We start from the raw sequence: 24,529 nt of genomic DNA, 5'->3' as shown, positions 1-24,529 counted from the left end.
AAGTCATCTGATTTTGTAGGAGCTTTTTCTCCCCCAGGATAAGTGGTAGAGTTGTTACTCTCCTGAGATTGTCCTAGGGAAACACAGAGTATATTGTGGTAAGATCTTCCTAAAAAAAGAGCTGAAAATATACTGAGATAGTCGTTATTCTTGCTTCTCTCTCTTAAAGTTTGTATGGAGAAATGTGGCCAAGAATCCAACAAGATACTCAAAAATAAGTAAACCATATGCATTGAGAATTGATGACTAGAGGGAAAAGTTTGTTCAGAGAAGGGTAGAAAATATGTGGGAAAATAAAGTTCAGAATTAAGAGAAGAGAGAGAGGACAGTGGTTGTAGATGTCAAGCACTTAACAGCTATCTTTCCAGACTTTTACTTAAAAAAATTTAGAGCTGCAAAGCACTTCAGACATCATCTAGTCCAACAAGTAAATAATCTGTATATAAATACATACAACAGACACACATAAAACATGTGTGTATATATATATATATATATATATATATATAAAACATGTACAACCTATATATATATATACAATATAGTCTATATATACATGCATACATACATGTAATCTATATATGCATATATGTGTGTGTGAAAGAGAGAAAGGGAGAGAGAGGAGAGAATGGAGAGAAAATTAAAAAAATAAGGAATTAACCAGATTTTCTTAAATGATTTTCTATGAAGGGGTCACATATTCATAGTTACAGTTTTAACTGAATATACTAGCAAATGCAAGATTTTCTACCCTGAATACTATACCCCAAAAGTAACTAAGAGTTAGATATATCATTAGAGATCTTTAATCAACATAAATTTCTCATTCAAATATGATCAAGCAAAATTCCAGAAGTTTGTGTTTCATTTGGATCATAAAATAATATACTATGCTTATGCAACCTGTACCTTTTCTTTTAAAATCAATATGCACTGGTTTTGGTTGTGTGAAACTTTTTTTTTAAAGTATAAACTATTTTTAAAAAATAATCTATATTGTCTACTTTATTTTTAATGATCTTTAAAAAACAGTATCTGCTTATCAACTTCCCGTATATCCATAACTGTGAAATTATTTTCCATTCATAGTATGTATATAGCAATATATAATATAGACACAAATGCAAACATATATATTTATATGTATGTGTATATATGTATTTTGTGTATGTATATGTGTGTGTGCGTGTCTTTACCTATAGTGTGACTTTTATATTTAGCTCATTTGCTTGGAATTTTTTGCATTATATGGTGTTAAAAAAACATTTCTGTTGAATCATTTCCCACTATTTTTAGCTATTCTTGTTTAAGAAAGAATTCCTCCCATAATGAATTGCATTCTTGATTTTATTGAATGCTAAACCACTCTACACATTTGTTTCTAAGTCTTGCTTTTATAATCTATTTCACTGATCTAATGATTTATCTTAAAATTTAGTAGCAAATGTGACAATTCTTTCTTTGTAATGTAATTTGAGATTTACTAAGCTCCCTTTTATTCCTTCAAAAAATAGTTTCCTTTCTCTTCTTGACCTTTTGAACATCTATCTTGGGAGAGCAGTGGAAAGAGGAAAGGTGAGAAACTGAACTTATTATTTCATTAGCAAAGGGAGTGCACTATGAAGAAACCCTTCCATCAACACAGATAAACACACTTCCTCCAAGACATCATCTTGGAGAGTTGTCTGGGGGCAACCTTCTCCAGAGTCATTGAGCCAGTATGGGTCAGAAAGTAGGAACTGAAGCCAGGTTTTCTTGACTTCAAACTCTCTATCCAGTATTCCTTATTGCTTTTTTCTTATAGAAGCAATTCTAGAATTAAAAATGTTATATAATTTTAAAATAAAACACTCCATCATTAACTTTATTATCATAGTAAAAGAGTGCATATTAATTTATGTAGCAAAGCCATTTTTACTATGTTGGCATGATCCATCTATAAACTTGGAGTATCTGTTTCTTTAGTTACTTCTCTATTGATGTAAAATTATTTTGATTGTATCTTTATAAAAACCTCTTGTATGCATCCTGATAAGGGAACTCCCAGATATTAAATGTATTTTAAGTAGAATTTCTCTTTATAGCTTGCTCTCTTGGTTCTAGGTAGTAACATTTTGGAACGGCTGGTAAAGAATTACTTAGGCTTAACTTCCTGACTAGCCCTGTCCATATATTAATACTCACCAGTAATAAGGGGTAGATGAGTCAGAGAGTGTAAGCTTTGGTATCCAATGATACTTGGCTCAGCACTAAAGCTTTAGAAATGTTGCAAGCTCTCTATCATGGCCATCTTTTTTAGATGCTATACCACAAGACCTCCTAAGTCCAAACCCTAGCAGCTTTAACCCAATCAGTTTTGAAAATCTTCCCCATAAATTTCTTGGTGGAGAATTAGCACATACTCACCCACACTGTTTACTTCTCTCCAACCTCTTGGAGTCCTTGGTTTCCTTCAAGACTCAGTTCATTTGTTACCTGCTACATCAGATCTTTTCCTGCTTTCCAGAAGTAAACATCTTCTCTTTGTATATATACCTATATTTGCATATATCATCTCTCTCCTTAGAATGTGTGCTCCTGAAGGGAGAGACTATTTATGTTTATATTTGCATTATCTATATCTGGAACATAGTAGGTGTGTGATTCATGTTTAGTTGATGGCTAGATTGGGTGACCTTGGGGACTTAGATGCTTGGCACTTCTATTTTCTCTGTCTTAAAATGAACTGGAATAGATTTTAGAGGTTACTTATCAGTCACAGTGGGATACACCATAACTTTACTCTAACTTAGTGATGACATTTTAGTCCTCTTTGAGAATGAAGGACAATTACTAATCAACCAAAGTTCAACAACTAACCAACCATTCGACTCCTATATATTTTATATGTTATTTCTTTTGACTCTCATAACAACTCCATTGTGATAGGTGCTGTTATAATCTCCATTTTACAGAGGAGGACAAAGGAGGATCAAAAAAAATTGTGATCTGTCTGGTAATTGAGGCAAGATTTGAATTCAGGTATTCCCGATTCCAACTTTACCATTTTATCCATTGCATTGTCTAACTGCCTAGATTGGATCCATGAATCCAATAATCAATGAGATTGCTTGAATATTAGCTATCCGGCAAGTAGTGACTTATAAGAGGAATTACAAAAGAAATGTTAAAAAGGGGTCTGATGTAATGGGGAGGTAGCTAGATTGGATTTCTGAAGGAATCAAGGTAGAATTTCTGACATTTAGCCAAAAGGGCTACCAGTTTCTTAACCTGCTTATATCTCAGCTCCTTCATCTGTAAAGTGGTGATGGCTACCACCATAGAGTTGCTCTGAGGATCAAAAGAAATAATGTACATAAAAATGCTTTGTAAACCTTAAAGAGCAATATCAATACTAATTTTTATAAATATATATAAATGTAAATATGCACTAGTTATTATTAATCTTATTATTAAATAAACTTGTGACAGTGAATGAGATTATGTACATAAAGTGATTTGTAACTTTTATGTCATTTACATTATTATGCCAAATTATTACATTAACATGCCAAAGGAAAAAGCTTGCAGTTGAATGTGAGACTGGCCAAATCATCCCTGAGGAAAAGATCAAAAGAAACATCTCAAAGAATTATCAGCAATTTGCAGTGAATTAGGAAGTTCTTCTTTACTGGAAGTTTTTAAGTGAATTCTGAATGATGACTTGTTAAGTATTCTATATGTAGTGTGGATTTTTTGAGGGGGCATGTGTTGAACTCAACAGTCACCGAGATATCTTCAAACTCTAAAATTCTGTGGTTCAGTGTTTTTGTGAATTCTATAAGGAGCTGTGTACATGGTGCTGATGGGATGCTGGCATGAATGGAGTGTTCAGACTCGTGATTAGTCAGGGGACATTCTGAGCAGTGGAATAGTTATTGAATTTGAATTAGGCTTAAAATGAAGCAGCTCAAGGGGGAATATTGTTAAGCTGATCAGAACTTCAAACTATGGCTAGACTATAGAATTTCTTTTTTAAAAGATTAATCAACCAATTAATTAATTTTAAACTTTTTAAATAGGATTTTGAGTTTTAAATTTTTCTCCCTCCCTCCTTCATCTCTAGGACGGTAAGTGATTTTATATAGATTATATATGTATAATCATAAAATATAGTTCCATATTAGTCATGTTGTGAAAGAAGCAAAATGAAAGGGGAAAATACCTATAAAACTGAACATAATATGCTTTGATCTGCATTCAGATTCTATCAGTTCTTTCACTAGAGATAGATGGCATTTTCCATCATGAATCTTTTGGTATTTAGAATCTCTCAATAAAAGTTTGTGTGCTTTGTCTGCTAGTTTTCCACCTAGTTTAAGACATGGTGGCAAAATTAACAAGCAATATTTTCCTTTTCTGCTCATAGTAGCCAACATTTTTTTTTATTATTATAGCTTTTTATTTACAAAATACATGCATGGGTAATTTTTCAATATTGACACTTGCAAAATCTTCAGTTCCAAATTTTCTCCTCTTCCCCATTTCTAGATGGCAGATAGTCCAATACATGTTAAATATGTTAAAGTATATGTTAAATCCAATATACATATACATATTTATATAGTTATCTTTCTGCACAAGAAAAAATGGATCTAGAAAGAATGAAAAAGACCTGAGAAGGAAAACAAAAATGCAAGCAAACAATAACAAAAAGAGTGAAAATAGTAGCAAACATTTTTGAGTGGTGGCTAGGGACAAGGTAATGGGTATGTCCTGAGGGATTTTAAAAATTTATCACTTAGGTATGATTCAGATCCTCATGAAGCTTAAAGTCTAAGAATGGTATGTTTACAAATAACTATGGCAAGAAACAGCATAATATATGGGGAGTAGTGTAGCGAGCTGTCGTCTCCAGAAGCTGCCAGATCGCTCTCTGGGAAGAGATCTGCTGTGTCTACTCAAATCTCTCAGACAGATTCTTCTTCCTGTAACAAACCGTTGTCTCCAGGCAGTTGCTGTTAACTCTTGTCCAGAGAAGTGACTTCCCTTCCTGCAGAGAGCTGTGTCAAGCCAGATGTAGTGCAGAGTCTTCTCCTCTTTGACTCTTGTCCTTCTCCAGTCCAATCTGCTCTCCAGGCCCAATGTTGTCTCTTTTATCCTCCCAGAGAATGGGCGTGGGATAATGCAAGGGCTTCTGGGAAGAACCACTTCAGCCAATGAGCTTGCTCCTTCTATCAAGTCAACCTGAGTTCTCACCTTGTAATTGTCCAGACAACCTGAATTCTCACCTTGTCACTGTCCAGACAACCTGAGTTCTCACTTAGTAATCCTAACAGAGTAGGGCTGGATTAAAAGCAGGACCGGTAGCAGCATATGGAACACTCCAAGGCTCTTGGGTTGATGACCATAGGTAACCTTCTTGGAGTCTGAATGGAGGCGATGGTTGAGGTGAAGTCGTAGATTTGACTTGTCTGGTACATGCTATCTTTACCTCAGGTTTTCTCATGTCTATATTGGATTTTCCCATCCTATATTTAGAAGTTGGATAAAGTTATTCTTTTACTTGGGCATTAATAAACAACATGATTCTTATGTTACTGTTATAGATGATGAATACAGAACAAATGTATGATACCATTCAATTGAAGACTATATTTCCTCTGTCTCTCTAACTTTGCTGATAGAAGGAGAGAAAGAATGTAGATCTATGATATCATCAATGTAGGGGACTGGAAAGTCCTTCCCTAGATGCCTACAAGCCACTCTTCTGTGTTGTTTGAATTTTAGAGTCCTTAAAAATTGTGTGATTTGTATATTGATCACTTTACTAGTATGTGTCAGAAAAAGTTCTTGAGCAAAGATTTACTGATTCCAAGGTCATCCATTTCTCGACTCTCATAAGAGGCCTCTCACCACATCTTTAAAGATTCAAATTAGGGCACCTGGATTGCCTGTCTTTCTAGTGGGCATCAAGTAGTACAGTGTCCTCAGGGGAATACAGCAAGAGGAGCACGTGCTTAAAAATTAAAATGCAGATCATGTTTTTTTTTTCTTCATGAAAAGATTGATGTATTAAATATTTATGCAAACACACTAAATTGGCAAGTGTATGAAAACATTATTACATATTCATCACCTTCACATCTCATCATCCAGAAAAAAACACACAAAATCCTTCTTCTTAAAAATAGAATGGATGGCTATAAGGTTTACAAAGTCACACTCTCTAATTTCTCCTGTATTAGAAGGAGAGATATTTGTAGTTTTTCTTAATTCACACAAACAAAATTAATGGTGATGGAAAACACAGATAATTTGTCAAAAATAAAAACAGAGCAGTTTGGCCTCTCTCCAAAATATTCAATGCAAAATAAATATTAATCTGGATCCTGTTAGAAAGAAAGGTTACTTCCTAGAAATAAATCAGTTTTGATGTGGAATATATGTGATTCTCTGAACCTTAGTTCCTTTGTCTGTAAAAGTGGGGGCAAAAATCCCCTGAACCCAGAAATTAATCTGCCTTAAACATAATCTGGAATCAGAAGTCATGGATGGTACATGACTGCACTCTCTCGGAACTTATAGAATACACTACATTAGTTGACCTTTTCATTTTGACTTCTAGCAAAAGTAGGGGAGTGCCTGAGATTAGAGCTCCTGGACAAGTGTGCTTCTGTGACTGCATCTGGTCAGAAGATATAGCATCAGGAGAATGAAGTGACTAGATCTAGTACTTCTGAGACAGGAAAGAAAAACAAGATTATAAGAAAGGATCTTATCCTAGGGTAGAAATAGGACCTAGAAGCCAAGTGAAGCAAAGGCTTGGAGTTTCAAAGACTGCCAGCTTTTGTGAATTCCACTTGGAATGGTAAGCTAGAAGAGAGTTGAGTTTCCTCACTCCATCATTTCCCATTTTTCCTCCCCTCTGTGTTTGCCCAGGAGCCTAAAGGGGCTGTGGTTAGAATTCCCAGAAGCAATACCTGGAATTTGTAAAGGAAATCAGGAAGAGTTCCAAGAGATGGTTAGAGCTGAATTTCTCCATATAGGAATAGTTGAGATCGTTCCCTTTTTACTTTCTTCTACGCACAATAAACTGCAATTGCATCTTGCTAAATGTTGGGATCTATCCCATTACTGGGTAGTAACCTAAGAGGAAAACTCAGATAGGATGGGGGCTCATGAGCTAAGAGTAGATTTAATACTTTAAAATTTGAGTAACATTGTTTCATTTCCTAGCTTAATTTCAGGCTTGGCTAATGAAAGATTATTGAAGCTATTTAGTATCGCTAGTGATGTCTCCATAACTCTAGACATTTTCAGGCTTAGTTCCCTCTTGTGGTCGGTAGTGATCCTGCAGCTTCTTAAGATAAGGTTATTTCAGTTATTGATTGGAGAGTTTAAATAATGAAGTCAGGTGGTCTCATAACTCAAATAGAGTGCAATTCATGGGCAATTCAGATTTTGCACTTCCTTAAATGATACTTAATACAATAACATGCTCTCTTTCTGTAGGAATAAGAAAAGTGATCAAGCTACCCAATTAATGGGCTTTTTATAGGTGGGGACCAATGACCCAAGGACCACCTGAGTATGACATAGGATTGGCTTTCACAGTACTTTTGTTTTCTCCTATTTTCTTTCTTGTTTTCCTTCTGTTTCATCCCTTGAAGAACAGTAAACTCAGTAATTATAAGACTTGGATTTGTCACTGTAAGTAAATCACTTACTTTCTATGGAACTCAGTTTCCTTTTCTGTACAGTGAGAATAAAAGCCCGTTGTACCTACTTTACAAAGAATGTGATAAGCAAGCATCAACATAAACTTCAAAAAGCTATATAAATGTAGTTTAAACTTTTTTATTTTCCTTGCCTTTCTACCTTTTGTATTATTTCAACCCATTTAAATACTTACCTGAGGAAAATGAGATGTACTATAGTCTTTTTTTAAATTTCCAACTTTATTTTTAATAATAGTTTTTAATTTTCAAAATACATGCAAAGATAGTTTTCAACATTCACCCTGGCAAAACTCTTATGTTCCAAGTTTTTCTCCCTCTCTTCCCTGACCCAATATATGTTAAATATATGTAATTCTTCTACATATTTCTATATTTATCATGCTGCACAAGAAAAACTGTTAGGATTCTTACAAGGTGCTAAGTCACTGGAATGGATATAATTATCTAATTTAGCATGGTACTTAATTCTCTAGTTCAGAGTTCATACTTTTCCCACCTTTAAGTGAGCATACTTTTAAGGAGCTCCCACAAGCCCAGGGAGTATCCATAAGCCCATTCTCTGGGAGGATATAAAGAGCCAGGATTCAGGGAAGAAGAGTCAAGATTTCATTCCCACTTCCATGTTCATGCTGTCTGGAGACATTCTGACAAGAGCTCATCGGGGAACCAAGGAGAGAGATAGGCCTCTATTAAAGCCAACTGGGGGTCAGTAAAATTAGTGAGACACAATAGTCAATGATTCTAATAATCTAATATGATAACCCCTCAAACTCCAGCTTCTGGGATAAGAACTCACTAAAAACAGATTCAAAAGGAAAAAAATGAGAAAGAAAGAAAAAAGCAAACAAACAACAGCAAAAATGGTGCAAATACTCTCTTGTGATCCACATTTAGTCCCCACAGTCTTCTTTCTGAATGGAAATGCTCTCTTCATCACAAGTCCATTTCAGGCAACTTAAGTGTAAAAGAAAACTTGGAATCTTACTCTGAACAAAATAGAGCTGTATTTCTTTGCTAGAAATAAAACTAAAACCAAAACTCCCAAACAACTTTTGGCTCTTTTTGAATGTTTTTGTTTTTTCTTAAAAGAAACACCAGAGTACTACAACTTTAAAAACCAAATACCTTCTTGAGTTCAGTTTCTGGGTTGTATAAGATTAGGGGGTTAAGGTAGATTCAAAAGTTCTATTCACCCAATAATTATTAAGAATTTACTACATATTAGAAACTGAGCTAGAACCTAGGATTAAAAATCCCTGCCCTCAGGAGACTTATATTTTACTGAGGGGTCGACTTTTGAAATACCTTTTTTCCATATTTCTTTGTGTCCCTTGTTAACTTTTTTGTTTTCCTCTTCTAACTCCTTCATATCAAATCATTTTGTTTTATTTTGAACTAAGAAATTTAATTCAACAAAAGTATGCATTAGGAATGGCTCTTGACTTTGAGGAGTCTAAGCATGGAGTTTATCGTATTTGGAAAGGTATAGGAGGTAAGTCTTGGTTTTATTGGTATAAGACACTTCTGAATGGGCAAATTCCCTTTCCTGATGCAGGTTAGCACCCTCTCTGCAATTTAGAGTCTTTCAGCTAGGGTTTTTAATGATTTTTCTGTCATGAATTACTTCTCAGCATAATGTTTTAAGGTGAATAAAATAAAATAAGGTACATATGATTACAAAGGAAACCAAATGTTTTGAGTACAAAAATAGTTCATGGATGCCAGTTTTAGAATTGCTGTCTTAGTTACAGTTAGCCAATGAATAAGCATTTATTTAAGCATTTACAATGTGCCAGGGATTGGCCTAAAAGTTGGGGATACAAAGAAAGGCAAGTTAAAGGAATTCACATTCTAGTAGAGGAGAAAACTATGAAATAACTAGGTATGGGAAAGATACATACGAAATAATTGTGAGGTAATCAGAGAGGGGAAGGGACTAGCAGATGGGGGACTGGAAAGGACTCCTTTAGAAGGCAAGGTTTGAGCTGGGTCAGAAAAGGAAATTAAGAAGAAATAAGGATGGGGTATAGTACTTTAGGTCTGGGGGAGAGCCAACAGAGATGAAATGTCCTGTGAAAGGCCTGTGTAGCTGGATTGTAGAGTGAGCAGGGGAGGGAATGTGAAAAGAATTGGAAGGATAAAAAGGGATCATGTTGTGAAGAGCTTTAAATGATTCTCCTTATATAGGAATCTGGAGGTATTAGAGAAATACTTGAGATTCATTGGTTAGAAGGGTACAATAAATGAAGAAATCTTTGCTTAAAAAATCATCATGTCAGGAGTAGGGAAGATGGAGTGGAATGGAAAGAGAATTGAGGTAGGAAGATCAAATAGAAGGCTATGGAAGTCATCCAATTTCGAAATAAAAAAGGGATGTACTAAGGTGGTGGCTGTATGAGTGGAGAGAAGAAGAGGTCAGGAGACATATTTTGAAGATAAAATGTCAACAATGGGCGATGGATTGGACTGGGGTTGAAATGATTTGGCCTGGATTGCACAACTATGTGTCAGGGGTGAACATGCGTTCCTGGAATTGGAAGCTTGTTGTCTGCTCCTTACATTGCATTGCTTCTCCTAGAACACTGGGTAAAATCAAACTTACGACCTTGACTCCTTATAATTTAATTGGTTTGATGTTCAGGTATTAAAGTTTTGGACTTTTTGAGAAGAGAAAATGCAATACTCCCCCACACTTCCCTATATATGCATATCCCTACATCTTTATACATCCCTAAGATTTCATTCGATATTATGCCTTTTACCCAAGGTGAGTTACTATATTACAAACATTTTTTAAACAAGTAATTATTATTATTTTTATTAGGAATGTTTTCCTGGCCATTTTCCCATGCATGATTAATGAATGGTGACTAAAGAACGAGGCCTACAGCTAGAAGAATATAAAAAATGAACCTATGCTAAAATATACAAACAACTTCTACATTTTAAAAGAGCTTTGGTCATTAAATTTGGGAACATAAACTAAATATAAAATTTGGTAGTGCAGCAAATACTTTAGAGCTAGTCTTCACTAGGTGGAGAGAAGCCTGAGTGATCTCCCTTTTCTTTTACTTTTCTCTCTCTATAGTGGAGATCACATGGTGGGAAAAATCCATCATCTCAGAGGCTTCCCCCTCAACTTGCCTTTCCCTTTTTCTCTTATATCATTACCCTGAAATCATCCAGATTTCTCATACGGTTTGAATTGAGTGGGATTCATTAACTGTATTTCTTCTGGTGAGATACAGAACCATCAGCACTTAACATTTGCCTTGCCACTGCCTCCTAAGGTCATCTAAGCATTAACCATATACATTTTCTCTACAGCCTGATGACTCCTGACTTTGTCTCAGATCTAACTATATAGCTTAAGAAACCCTAGTCACCTTTGGTTAGTCCTTAGGAATTCTAGACTTTTCTATATACTCAACAGCTGAATTTTCTTCTATATGTTGGTCTCCCCCAATTGGAGAGGTTCCTTGGAAGGAAGTATTGTGGATTTGGAGTCAGAAGACCTGAATTCAAATCTGCCCTTAGACTCAGTGATCCTGGGCAAATAATTTGACCTCTATCTGCTTCAGTTTCCTCAACTCTAAAATGGGACTTATAATAGAATCTACTTCTCAGAATCATTGTAAGGATCCAATAGTACCTGACACATTTTAGGATTTTAGTCTTATTTCCTTCCTTTTTCAGTGCTTAGAAGAGTTCTTGACACATACTAAACATTGAATACTTTTTCATCCATTATTTGTTATTCATTTACCCTCCCTCCCTCCCTCCCTCCCTCCCTCCCTTCCTTCCTTCCTTCCTTCCTTCCTTCCTTCCTTCCTTCCTTCCTTCCTTCCTTCCTTCCTTCCTTCCTTCCTTCCTTCCTTCCTTCCTTCCTTCCTTCCTTCCTCTCTTCCTTCTTTCCTTTCTTCCCTCCCTCCATAAACTTGAAGTATGTCCCTAGGGAAATATCATTATTTCATAGCAAGATGGACAGCTTCCCAACATGATAGGCTGGTAAAGAAAGTATCTTATGGCCACATGGGAAAAAAGGGCCAGTGGGGAGCAGGGAGAAAGCTATCCAAATGCCTTCAACAGGAAATCAAATTCTGAATTCAATCATGATATTCCTATGTAAAAATCATTCATTTATCTACCTGTATCTAGGGCTGGTTAAACATAATTTTAGTATGACAAGACAGCCTAACAGAAATTGTACCTGAATGTGCATAGCACACGAGGATAAATTTGTTAATCTTTCCAATTTATATCACATGCACAAATTACATTTCAGTGACTGATTGACCTTCGTATGCTTTGCATGTAGAATAAAATATGACCTGATCTGATCATGTAATAAATATAATTGAAATATCAATTTGTATATGGCATGGAAACATAAGGAATAGGCAGTTGAAAGTGTCTCCAGTAGTAATTCAAAATGATCCTGCCACACTATAAAAAAGGAACTATATTAGTAAATTTAATAGTTCAATTGATTCTTCCCTCACTTCAGCAAAAGAAATCTGTCTGCTCTCAGCCCAAAGGAGGAAAATCTCTCTGTTAACACAGCTGGGAGGCCATATTTCTTCTCCCATATTTGAGTACAAGGATGTTACACAAGGGCCCCAGACTAAATGAAAAGTCTAAAAGGAGACATCTGTGTGTGTGTGTGTGTGTGTGTGTGTGTGTGTGTGTGTCTATGTGTAATGGATTATGATCCTGGATACAGGCACATCATGAGACCTTGTTCTCCCTACCTAGCTGTGTTCTATATTGCTTCTGAAATAATTTTTGGAAAAAAAATTGTGCTGTTCAATGCCATGGAAGCAGTCACAGATGCTACCTATTACAAACAGCATTGCCTGCTATTAAGAATGATCTTTTTTTATTTAAATGTCTCTCTTCTTTTTCCTTATTAGTCAGGTGGCAGATTAGATACACCATCTGACTTGGAGTCAGAAGTACTGGAATTGAATCCTTCCTTAGTCACTTATTAACTGTGTGAACATGGGCACGTCATTTAATTTCAGTTTGCCTCAGTTGCCTCAATTATAAAATGGGAATAATAATTATACCTATCACACAGGTATATTATAAAGATAATTAGATATATATTATATGCTTTGCAAATCTTAAGGATCTACACAAATGCTAGCCATTGTTGTTATTATTATTACTATTATTTTCTTAATTATCTCATAAGCAACTTCAGTAGAGAATGTGATACCTGACACCTCTCCCAGGACCTTGAACATAAGGGGGTGCTCAAATACTATTCCTTGACAGTTTGTCCACCATGTGTCTTGGTGCATAAGGTGGGATAGAATGACTTTGAACCTAGGGAAATTGCAATATTTCATTTCATTCACATGGCCAGTGCCTTCCCCAGTGTTATGGGAGAAATCAAACCCATCCAGATTAAAATAAATTGAGTGGAGGAGGTGGAAGAAGAGACGTAGAATGTTCTACAGAGACCTGTTCATGAGGTGAGAGCAGTACCTGCCCTCCAACATACCAATGCAGTGTACTCTAGGAAGAGCTGAAAAGATTAGGGTATGCTAGGTCTAATGGTCTACGAGATTTATTGGATGCTATACTTTTGCTAGTGACACTGACAACTCCATTTTCAGATCCTTGCTATGTATGGTTTTTGTTTTTTGTTTTTTTATTAAATCTTAGTATCAGGACTTTGGAATGGTCAAATCAAAAATCCACACTAAAAAGATAACTCTTGAACAAATTTCTGCCCATGCAAAGTCTCTCCAAAGGAAAAAGATGCCATTGAATGAGAGCTGAGAGCAGCATTTCCCCTTCTCCATATGGATTTATTAGTCATAGACAACTGAATAAAACCTCAGATACCCAGCTGGAGAGTTTCTTGGGCATTTATGATTGGTGAACAACGTTGAAATGACTGTAACTATTTAAGTAGGTTTCCATTCTAAGGTAGTGTTTACTTTTAGAGTTGAAAACATTTAAGGCTCATTGATTCTCTAATTTTGCCCATGGTGGTTTCTTGATTATCCAATATGGCAGGGAAAGAGGGGATCTAGAAAACAGAAGAGCCAAAACTTTTCTTTTAACTCTTGTTTCCTGATCTGTATAATGGGGATAATAACTCTTATTTCACAAGGCTGTTATGAGGATCAAATGAGATAAAATATTTATATACATCTCTATAAAGTTTTTTGCAAACTTTAGTAGTATATATATTATTATTTTGCTGAAAACATAATACACTGGAAGGAACATCAAATCAGAGAATCAGGTTTTAAATTTATCACTTAATCTAAGTGATTTGGGGCAAATGAATGAACTTCAATGACCATTTGTTGAGTACTTAAAGGGTCCTTAACAATTTTATGAAGAGCCCCTTTTCATTGAGTTTAATTAAAGCCAGATCAATATACCCCTGGTTTCTGTGGATATAAATACAAAAATGAAGCAGTTTCTGTCCTCAGGGAGCATATATTTTACTAGGTAGACCAATATGTGCATGGATGTGTGTATATATATATATATATATATATATATATATATATATATATATATATGGATATATGAATATATATATGTATGTACATATACATGCATTCATTGTATACATATATACACATACACATATATGTATGTCTATGCAGGTAGGTAGTGTAGTGTATAAAATGACCAGAACTGGAGTCAAGAAGACTCATTTCTTGAGTTCAAATTAGCTGTGTGATCCTGGACAAGTCACTTAACCCTGTTTGCCTCAGTTTCCTCATCTGTAAAATGAGCTAAAGAAGGAAATGGCAAGGACTCCAGTATCTTTGCCAAGAAAATTGCACGGCAAAGAATTGGCCATGACTGAAAATGACTAAACTGTGAAATGTGTGATATATGTATATATGTGATATATGTGTGTATATACATCTACATACATATTTATATACATACTCACACATGAAGGGGCAAGAAGATAAGTAAATGCTTTGTATGGAGGTAATATATGAGCCAAAAGGTATAAACTTTTATTTTAACTTATAGAAAACCAGCTATAAAGTTCTATTAAATGAGCAACTTTAAAAAAGAACAAAAAAGCCCTACAGATTTATCTCTCTTTCTGAAAGTAGGGATAGAGAAATTGCAGAAAAGAAGTACTCTCATACTGCCTGGTATGAATCCATGAATCCATGGCCAGGGGAAAGCTCAGCAACCATCAGACTCACTCTCTTATTACATCAGTCCCATCTGTCCCCAGTCAATGAAATTATATACATATATACACATACACATATATGTATGTCTATGCAGGTAGGTAGTGCAGTGTATAAAATGACCAGACCTGGAGTCAAGAAGACTCATTTCTTGAGTTCAAATTCAGCTTTAGACACATATTAGCTGTGTGATCCTGGACAAGTCACTTAACCCTGTTTGCCTCAGTTTCTTCATCTGTAAAATGAGCTGAAGAAGGAAATGGCAGCCTTTGGGGGTGGGGAGGGGTTTGTGTGCTGAGAACACCCAATGCTATTCCTACCTACTCCTTAGTACTTTTGTCCTCCTCTGCATTTCTTTTTCTGGCTTCACCAGAGCCATCTTTAGTCTTGATCTGTATCTTGCCACTGGACCCAGATAGTTCTGGAGGGGAAAGTGAGGCAAGTGACCCTTGCCCAGCCCTCCCTTCCTTAAATCCAATTCACTTACATGTCATGGCATCCCCTCTCTGATGTTATGGTCCTCTTCAAGAACAAAGGACAAGCAGCAACAATAATTATAGCTAAAACTAAAACCAAAATCAAATAACCAACAAAACAGTAACAACAACAACAAAAATGCTTTCTCCTCCAAATCAGAATGCAAGAACTTCTCCAGAATGGTGAAGACTTTGACTGCCAGTTTTCAATGAAATTCTTCCAAAACCTTTTCCTGACCTTCTGGAATTGATCTCAATAGGGTTCTATCCAGAGAGGAGGAGGAAGGGTATTGCAAAGCTTAGAAATTGTCTTGTGCAAAAGGAGAAGTGAGAGATGCAATGCTGAGTTCAAGGAATAAGAATAATAACTAACATGTATATAGTGTTATAATATTACATATGTTAGAACAGGTAGTGGATGAGTTTAGCTGTACCAAGCCTGGCATGTTCACTAACTACAGGGCACATTTCACTTTTTGGTTACTGCCGTTTTCCCCTGACGCTTTGAATAACAGACTAAGTAGTTCAAATCTTATCCTAGATTGCTATAGATATTTTATAGATTATATAGATATAGATATAGATAGATTATATAGATATAGATAGTTATTATCCTATTGTTATAGAAAGCCACTGGAAGTTTTTGATCAGAGAAATGTGTTCTAACCTGTGCCTTGGAAGAAGGGAAGATACTGGAAGGGAGCAACCAAGGAGGCTTTTACAATCAAACAAGCAAGAAGGAATGAAAGAACAAATTAGAGTGATGGTGGAGTGGGTGATGAATGTCAGAGATGCCATGTATGAGGAACCAACAAGACTTGGTGACTGATAGAAGGCAGGAGAGGAGAAGGAGGGAAGCGTCAAATATTATTCCTAGGTCATAAAGATAGCTATTGGTTCTATAGGAGTCTCTTCCATGGAAATAGGGAGGAAGTATATTAAGGGTAAGAATGACAACTTTCCATTTGGAATGAACTGAGCCTGAATTTTAGGTTAAAATGAGTTCTGATGAGAGCACAGCTTCGTAATAGACATTTATGGGTGCTTACCTCCTCAATGGAAACCTCAGCCAACTAAGAAGTGAACTAATTAATTTAAGAACTAAAGCCCTAAGTGGAAACTGCAGAGAGGCAGATTTTGGATCCATGTGGAGATGGATTTTCAAACAACTAGAGCTCTCTAAGAGTGAAATGGGCTCCCTCTAGAGAGACCTCATGAGAGCTCTTCTGGCTAAGGCTAGATGACCACTAGTTATAGATATTTTAAAGGGATTCTTAGTTAATTACAGGTCAAATTATAAGGCCTCTGAGACCTCTTCCAACTCTAAGAGTTTGTGATTCTGGGAGCAGGGAGCACGGCAGACTGGGAGGCAGGGTGGTGTTATGGCAAAGCTTTGGGTTCTATCATTTCCTAGGGCCTCCTGGGTTTTGTGTGAATCATTGTGCTTGATTTAAACAGCATTTGGAACATAATTCAATCCTTTCACGATGATTCAGGGTCATAATTTAAAACCCCAATGGTTTTACTGAGAGGAAGATGTAGGCAATTTGGGACATTGGGCTGAATCTGCACTGACCTCTGCACCGATTTCTCCAATAAATCCCCAATAAACGTTTTATTTTTGTTATTTATCTCTTTCTCATAAGAGTGGAGTACAGAATGTGCAGCAGCATGACCTTAGATGCCTCTTTACAAAATTAATTATTGAGGCGATGTTCAAAAAGGCTTTTCCTAACTTTTTTTGCCCTTAAAAATACCCTTATCAGCATTGTCTTTAGTAGTCCCTTTGACTTCAGTGGCATTCAAAGTATCCTATTATTTCAGCATCAGTTGTCACTTCAACCTTTAGGTCAGTTTCAACACACTCTGAATATCACTTGCATTAATTTCGCAGGACAACATGATTATATCACAAGATCACAGATTTAATATTGGAAGTAAAGGTCATCCTTATCTAAGCCTTTCATTTTACAGATGGTAAACTGAGACCTGGCTGATGGATTTTTTTTTAATAACCAAAGATATAAATGGGATTTTTACATTGCTATCTTTTTATTTATTTCTAGATGCTCCAATGTTTAGGCAACACAGATTGGTAGAAATAGCATAAACTCGAGAAGGAGAGAAGGTGACTTCAAAGTCTATCTTTGACAGTTAAGATGTGTGTGATCTTCAGTAAACAAGTCACTTACATTATTTTGGGCTCAATGTCCTCATCTGTAATAGCTGAGATGCCTTCTCAATGTCCTTCAGGTCACATAAAAAAGCTTTTACATACTTACAATGTGCCGGGTACTGTGCTAAGGGCTCAGAATACAAATCATAAGCAAAAAAGAAAGATAGTTCTTCCTCTTCAAGTACTTACATACCAGTGTGGGAAGTCATACCTAAAAGAGAGCTAAAAAAGGCCTGAATGTGAGGAGAAGGAGGAGATGAAAAAGTACCAGGGAGGATGCCTTACCTGCCTACTGGAGAAGTCCAGAGAGAATCCTAGAAAGGAATGAGAAAAAATATGGTTTCTCAGGTTACTTTCTTAAAAATGAGGGTTTCAGGATAAATGGAACCATCAGAAAAAGAAGCCACGAGGAAGCTCCTTCTGGGCTATTTTCCCCTCTATGAACTTTAAAAAATTTCTGCTATATTCAGGAATTTTAGTACCTTCAGGTAAATGTTCATATATGGCTCTGGTGGGCAGGAGGGAATGTATTCCAAACACATGTTTAAGTTAATTTGTATTATTAATATTTTTTCTATCACTTTAAATTTAGACAATCAACAAAACAATCAAACCCTGACTTGTAACATCTGGCTATTTCTGAGGTAAAAATGCTCACAATGAAAATTTAATAATCTCTTAATAGATTGATATGAACTAGTTCCAGCATTGAAAATTTAATAATTTCTCAATAGCCAGGTATGAATTGGTTCCAGCACAGTCCTGCATTTGTAATAGTGAACTAGTATTAGTAATACTACCACTAAGACTACTACTCCTACTATTACAACTATCATAATGTGAATATGCTGAGATTTCTTTATATTTGCATACCTAGAATCTAACATAGTACCAGGTATAGGGTAGGAATTTAATAATTGATTCTTGATTGACTGATATGATGGATACTATTTCTACTATTAGTATTGCTCTTTCTTTTACTACTACTACTACTACTACTACTACTACTACTACTACTACTACTACTACTACTACTACTACAGCTGCTATTGCTATTATTACTAATCTATTACTAGTACTACTATTACTATTATTATAATTGCTACTAATATTACAAGAACTACTACTACTAATAAAACAACCACAACTATTACTATTACTACTACTACTACTACTACTACTACTACTACTACTACTACTACTACTACTACTACTACTACTACTACAGCTGCTATTGCTATTATTACTAATCTATTACTAGTACTACTATTACTATTATTATAATTGCTACTAATATTACAAGAACTACTACTACTAATAAAACAACCACAACTATTACTATTACTACTACTACTACTACTACTACTACTACTACTACTACTACTGGCACTAACAGTGCCAGACCACATAGTAGGAACTTAATAAATAATTCCTGATTGACATTACTGATACAACTTCTTCTCCTCCTCCTCCTCCTCCTCCTTTCTTTTACTTACAACTACAACTACTACTATTGCTGTTATTATTACTACTATTATTACTAGTATCCCTACTACTATTGTTGTTGTTAATTGTATCCATAAAGAAAAATTAGGTTGAATTTTTATTCTCCAAGAATATTGATAAGATGGTGGCTTCCTATACCCAGATGCAAATGGTCAGCCTTAGAGGAAGCAGTGCCAACTCATACAAATAGGAAATGGGATAGTACCCCAACCTTGGGGATGAGGGACTGTCTGGCTCACATTTTCCTTCTGGCATTCCAGCTGTGGCACATAACCGAATCTCATCCAACTCTAATTCTGTGAATACATTTCAATGACATGAAAAGTCACAGCTTGGATGCCAGACCTCTTTGTATCAGATAACCCAGATTTTAGTGCACAATTGTCCACATATCCTAAAGCAGCTGGTTCTGAACCACACAGAATCATCATTACGCCAGTTTTAGACTGAAATAGAACCTGGCAAAAAGAGGAAAAATACTTAAATGTTGGCCAAATTGTTGGCCAAGATGAGTTTATGACAATTTTGTGCATTAGGATGATTCAGTGGGTCATATTCAAAGGTTTCACAGAAATACTTTAGAGTCTTTTGAATATAATAAAAATATTTTATATGTGTCACATGATACAACTTTCTAAAGCACATTTACATAGTCAGAGCTGATATTAGTCATTTTATGAGTAAAAAGATTAAGGCTGAAGGAGACTCAGCAAGAGTATTCATATTCAATAAGGTGAACTTGTAAGATGCATATTAAGGAATTCACATGGAGACCATCAGCAGTAACTACAGCTCAATGCCTGACACATAGTAGGAACTTAACAAGTATCTACTGATTGACTATTCATCATTGGTGAGGTAGTATTGTATAGCTGGTGAAAGCAGAAGAAAGCTCTAGAGTTAGAGCTAGTAAAGGCTTGAGTTTTAATTTTGTCTATAATAGTAGTTGCTTAATTATGGGTAAGTCCCTTGGTGTCTCAGAGCTTTAATTTCTTTGTTTATGAAAATGAGGATGCTGTTTTATAAACTGTAAGATGCTCTAGGAATGTGAGTTGTCATTATTAGAGAAATAATTATTAATAACAATTACTAACATGGGGGATCCAGGTCTTTCCATCCTTTCTATTTCTTCTTTTAACTACTGGGTCAAGGCAACATTTGAAGGACTGGACTGATGATGAGATTGAGTTCAATCTTTCCCACCCAACTGGGAAAATTTAGTTCTGATTAAATCTAGGGGACATTCTTAGTAATCCTACTACTTTCTATTTAGGTAAGATTAGGTGGAAAATAGCTCCTTTTTTCTAGTCTGAGGTAGGGGTGTTCTTGGTAGAGGTGAGTCTCTTTCAATTAAAGTCATTCTCCAACTCCTTATTAGAATATGCTTACTTCTTATTATAATATTCATCCTCTCATTAATTGTTAATTAATCAGACTTGATTTCTGCCTGTCAGGAACACCTATTTTTCCAAGAGTATTTAAAGATCCAGAGGATTCTTAAGGTTTGTTTTTGGCTTCTAAGAATGCTACTAACCTCATTATTAATTACTTGCTAGCCATAAGTAATAATATAATTATTAACTAACCAGAAATTGTGTCTCTTGAACTTTTCATTTGTCTTAACACATAAAATGAGAGACAGCATGAGACACTGTGCTGGATTTTAGGGATGGAAGGGGGAATAACGGTTTGCTGCTCTTAATAAGCTTATAGTTTGACTGAAGATCCAAGATATACTAAAATATATTGGCTGTGCTGCAAGTTTCAAATACTGTCTCCTGATCTCCACTTCATGAAGTCACTTCTTTCAAGACAGCTGGAGAAAAACATCTTCTAGACTAGACCTTTCCAATTTACTAGGGCTCTCTTTACCTAAATACCTTTTATAGATCTACCTTGAATTTATTATTCTGATATGTATTGTGCATATAAAATATATGTACTTGTTGTATTCCCATGATAATGAAAATTCTAATTCTTTATATTTGTATACAAGTGCCAGACATACAATAGGGGTTTAGTAAATGATTGCTGATTGATTGTTCCCATTAACAGGGAATATCCAAATTGAATAAAATATGAGATCTATAGAAAGAAAGAAGTATTTTCAGATAAATTTGGGAAATGAGAAATCCCCAACAGGATTAACAATGATAGATGGTACAAAAATAGGTTAAAGTAGTAAAGCCTATTGAGTTATCAAGAAAAATGATCAAGGAATGATTTAATAATTCTTTTTATCTATAGAAGGATTTTAAGGTATATGACTGTCCATGGTAGAAAATCTAAATGTACTGGATACGAGTTTAATTGAACAAAGGAACATGAGTTTTGTGGAAGCTTTCAAAATCTTCATGTTTGGGGACCAAATATGGAACAATAAGATTGTATATTTGAATATTTTAAAGAAGTTTTTGATCATTCTAACCAACACTTTTTAGGGACAATATAAGTAATCTTTAAAAACAATTCAGCTTCCTAATTTGAAATTATTTTTGATTAATGAACAGGGACTGTATCCTTGACATGCTATTAGAAGTTATGATATAATTAATATTCCTAATTGTTGAGTTGAGGACTGTTTAATTTTAGACTCTGATCATTGCCTGTTGCTTATGCCTGTAAAATATACCCAAGAACAATGTTCTCTCTTCCCTTGGTCCCTCAAAGGGCAGAATAATGGTTAATCAAGTAAAACCCAATGCTATATGCCTTTAAACCTTACCATACACACATATTTCACCTTCTTTTCCCTCCCCCACCTATAGTTGTGCATTGTTTCTTAAACCTTAGAGATTGTATAAGTATTTAACAAATCCTTGGTTTTAATGATTTTTAATATCTTAATATGGGAGGGAAAACAGCACTTTGGATTTGGATCCAAAAGTTCTAGATTCGAATTCTGAATTTGCTGTGTAAGTGACTTCGGACAAACCCCAAGTCTCAGCATCTCATTTTCTTTTTCTGCAAAATGAGACACTGGACTGATGACTTCTAAATTCTCTTGTAGCCCTCAACCTATAATATATTCACATTGCTGTGTGTGGTTTTCAGGAATTGTGATCTCATTTCTTGTGCTGCATCCTCGATATGGATATTCCCAATACAGTTGGACAATTCGTTTTTAAGTTAGAGACCCTAAGAACTGTCTCTAGTAAATAATGTACCTATATGAGTTAATTCTTATTTATTTCCAAGCTCTATAGCAACAGCATTAAAAAAAAACAAAAACATTTCAATAGAGATCAGAAAGTATTTTTCAAATAAATACTCACTTTATTTTTTCTTTAAAAAATGTTTTGGGACTGAAATATTTGAGTCACAATATTTAAAACTTCCAAAGTCTCACAATTAGGTTTCAGGTTTGAGTAATTTTCATTTATTAGTGTTCAGACAGTCTATTGGGTGTTTATCTGCTGTGAAATGACTCCTACGGTTTGTAAGAAAGAGTGTAAATTGCTAATATTGTTTGAACTAGAAGCATCCAGTTAGTATCTATGATACCACTTTTGGGGAAAACAGTTAAAAGTATAAAATGGAATAGACATGGTATTTACTGTATTACTGAAGAAGTCACAGTAACTGACAAATGAAATCGATGGGGGGGGGAGAGGAGGCGGGGTGTAATCATGGAAGTTCTGAAGCGCTAGAGGAGCTAAATTGTCACCTGTTTTTCACTGCTGTTTGCTTTTGGTTCAACGTGCAAGTCATTGTATTTACACCTGGTTTTTTCCGTTAGACACGGTTTAAAGGACCAGTGCTCATCATAAAGAGGGACAATTTTCATGCCCGGAATTTAACTAGGATTTTCACGCAGCAATGAAAAAGGGGGAGGGGAGAGAAGGAAAGGGAAGCCATAGAAAGGGAAGAATCAGGGAAAGGACAGGAAAAGAGGAATGGGAACCTTCAAAAGAATCTCTTTTCTATTAGTCCTCGAGCCTCAGCAGGAGGAGAAATGATAGGGTTCCTCCATCTTTTTTTCCCAGCAGCACCATCAGGGTCAAGTGGAACAGGTACCTCCGCTCTCCAATCAGCCTTGGGCTACAGGAGGTGTTGGGGAGCAGGACAACAACTCCAGGGAAAGGCTTTCCTCGCCTGTCTGGGAAGATCTATTCTCAGAGTCTTTTCTCAGCTCAGTCTGCTCCCTAGTGGTTTTCTTTCCAGTAAATGAGATAATCTCACTTAAATGCCACTTAACTGTGGGCCCATTGCAGAGAGAAGCTAAGAGTGTCTGCGAAGGAATAGCTGTGTGAGAATAAATGCTCGCATTCAACCTGAAGGATGTAAGCAAATGCGTAGAGATGACATTTTACAACCTTTTATAAATATTTGGGGACATAGCGATCTATATCTGCATGGATATCGACTATCGTATACAGGCATTTTCTCTATCCTGTGTGAAACTCTTATAAAGCAAAACAAAACAAAAAACAAAACAAAACAAAACAAAAAAAAAACTACTTAGCTCTGTATACACACACACACACACACACAGAGGCTACCCATACACCACATCTATCTGCCCTATTTAGGACTGTATAGCTCACTCTTGCAGCCAGCTGGGGAGCTGTTGCTTCCTTTGGCTGATGCATCTAAGCGATGCTGGAGGATAGCCACAGAGTTAAGGGGGAACTCCTCCTCCTCTCAGTCTCCCCTCTTTCGCCCGCTCCGCCCCCTCCCCTAGTTACAAATGGGTGGAAAGTTGGCCAAAATGCGGGGCAGAAGGGTAGGATGGTTCCCGGGAAGCGCGCATCCGCTCCCGGGACCCGTCAGCCCGTCTTTCGGCAGTCGGGATACATTCGGGCCATCGCTGTCTTGCCAGCAGCCGATCCTTCCCTTTCCCGCCTCCCCCCAGTTCCCCAACTACTCCCCCCGGGCGTGTCCGGTGGGCTAATGTGAGCCCCGCGCAGGGCTCCAGCAGACTAGGATTCAGCTACGACGTGAACTTACCAAAGCTGTTGGGGAGAAGTACCCGACCCCAACTGGAGTCTTTATCCCTCCGCCCTAATTCTGCTCCCCCCTTCCACCTTCTTCCTCTTCTTCGCCGCCTCCCCGCACCCTAACCCTCCTCCCCCTAGTCCTGAAATTAGCTAAGGTGACAGGGACCGTCTGCAGAATGTGACTAAAAAACAAAAAAAAGGGCTCTCTCAAGGACTCCTGACTACTCACATCTCGGGCAGCTGCCGCTGCCAGCACAGCTGGATTCCCGGGGCGCCACTGCCCCCAGCCCAGCTCAGCACCAGAGAGGCAGCGAAGGGCAGGGGACGACCCTTCCAGAACGTCCTGGTCCCGGGGCCCCTGCGCTGATCTCGGAGCATCCTCGTCTTTAGCTCCTGGGGTTGGCACTCGGTGGGAAGGTTGGAAGAGAGAGGGGCGGAGGGGGGATTACCAAATTCCTCCCAGCTGCAGGAAGTTGTCCTTTAAGGGGTGGGGGGAGGTGGGGGTGGAATAGCGGAGAGGCTG

General features: G+C 36.5%; 1 long non-coding RNA gene across 1 annotated transcript; it reads right to left on the bottom strand.

Moving 5' to 3' along the window:
* Window positions 1-4,409: 4,409 nt before the first annotated feature.
* LOC141542334 (uncharacterized) lies at window positions 4,410-24,516 on the bottom strand. Its single transcript, XR_012482128.1, has 3 exons — window positions 24,236-24,516; window positions 17,846-17,874; window positions 4,410-5,510 (listed from the first exon to the last, which is right to left on the bottom strand). It is a non-coding gene; the product is annotated as an uncharacterized LOC141542334 (long non-coding RNA).
* Between the last annotated feature and the right edge of the window lie 13 nt (window positions 24,517-24,529).

This window comes from Sminthopsis crassicaudata, chromosome 5, assembly GCF_048593235.1.
Source record: "Sminthopsis crassicaudata isolate SCR6 chromosome 5, ASM4859323v1, whole genome shotgun sequence".
NCBI classification, from domain to species: domain Eukaryota; kingdom Metazoa; phylum Chordata; class Mammalia; order Dasyuromorphia; family Dasyuridae; genus Sminthopsis; species Sminthopsis crassicaudata.
This window is presented reverse-complemented; position numbering and strand designations above follow the sequence as displayed.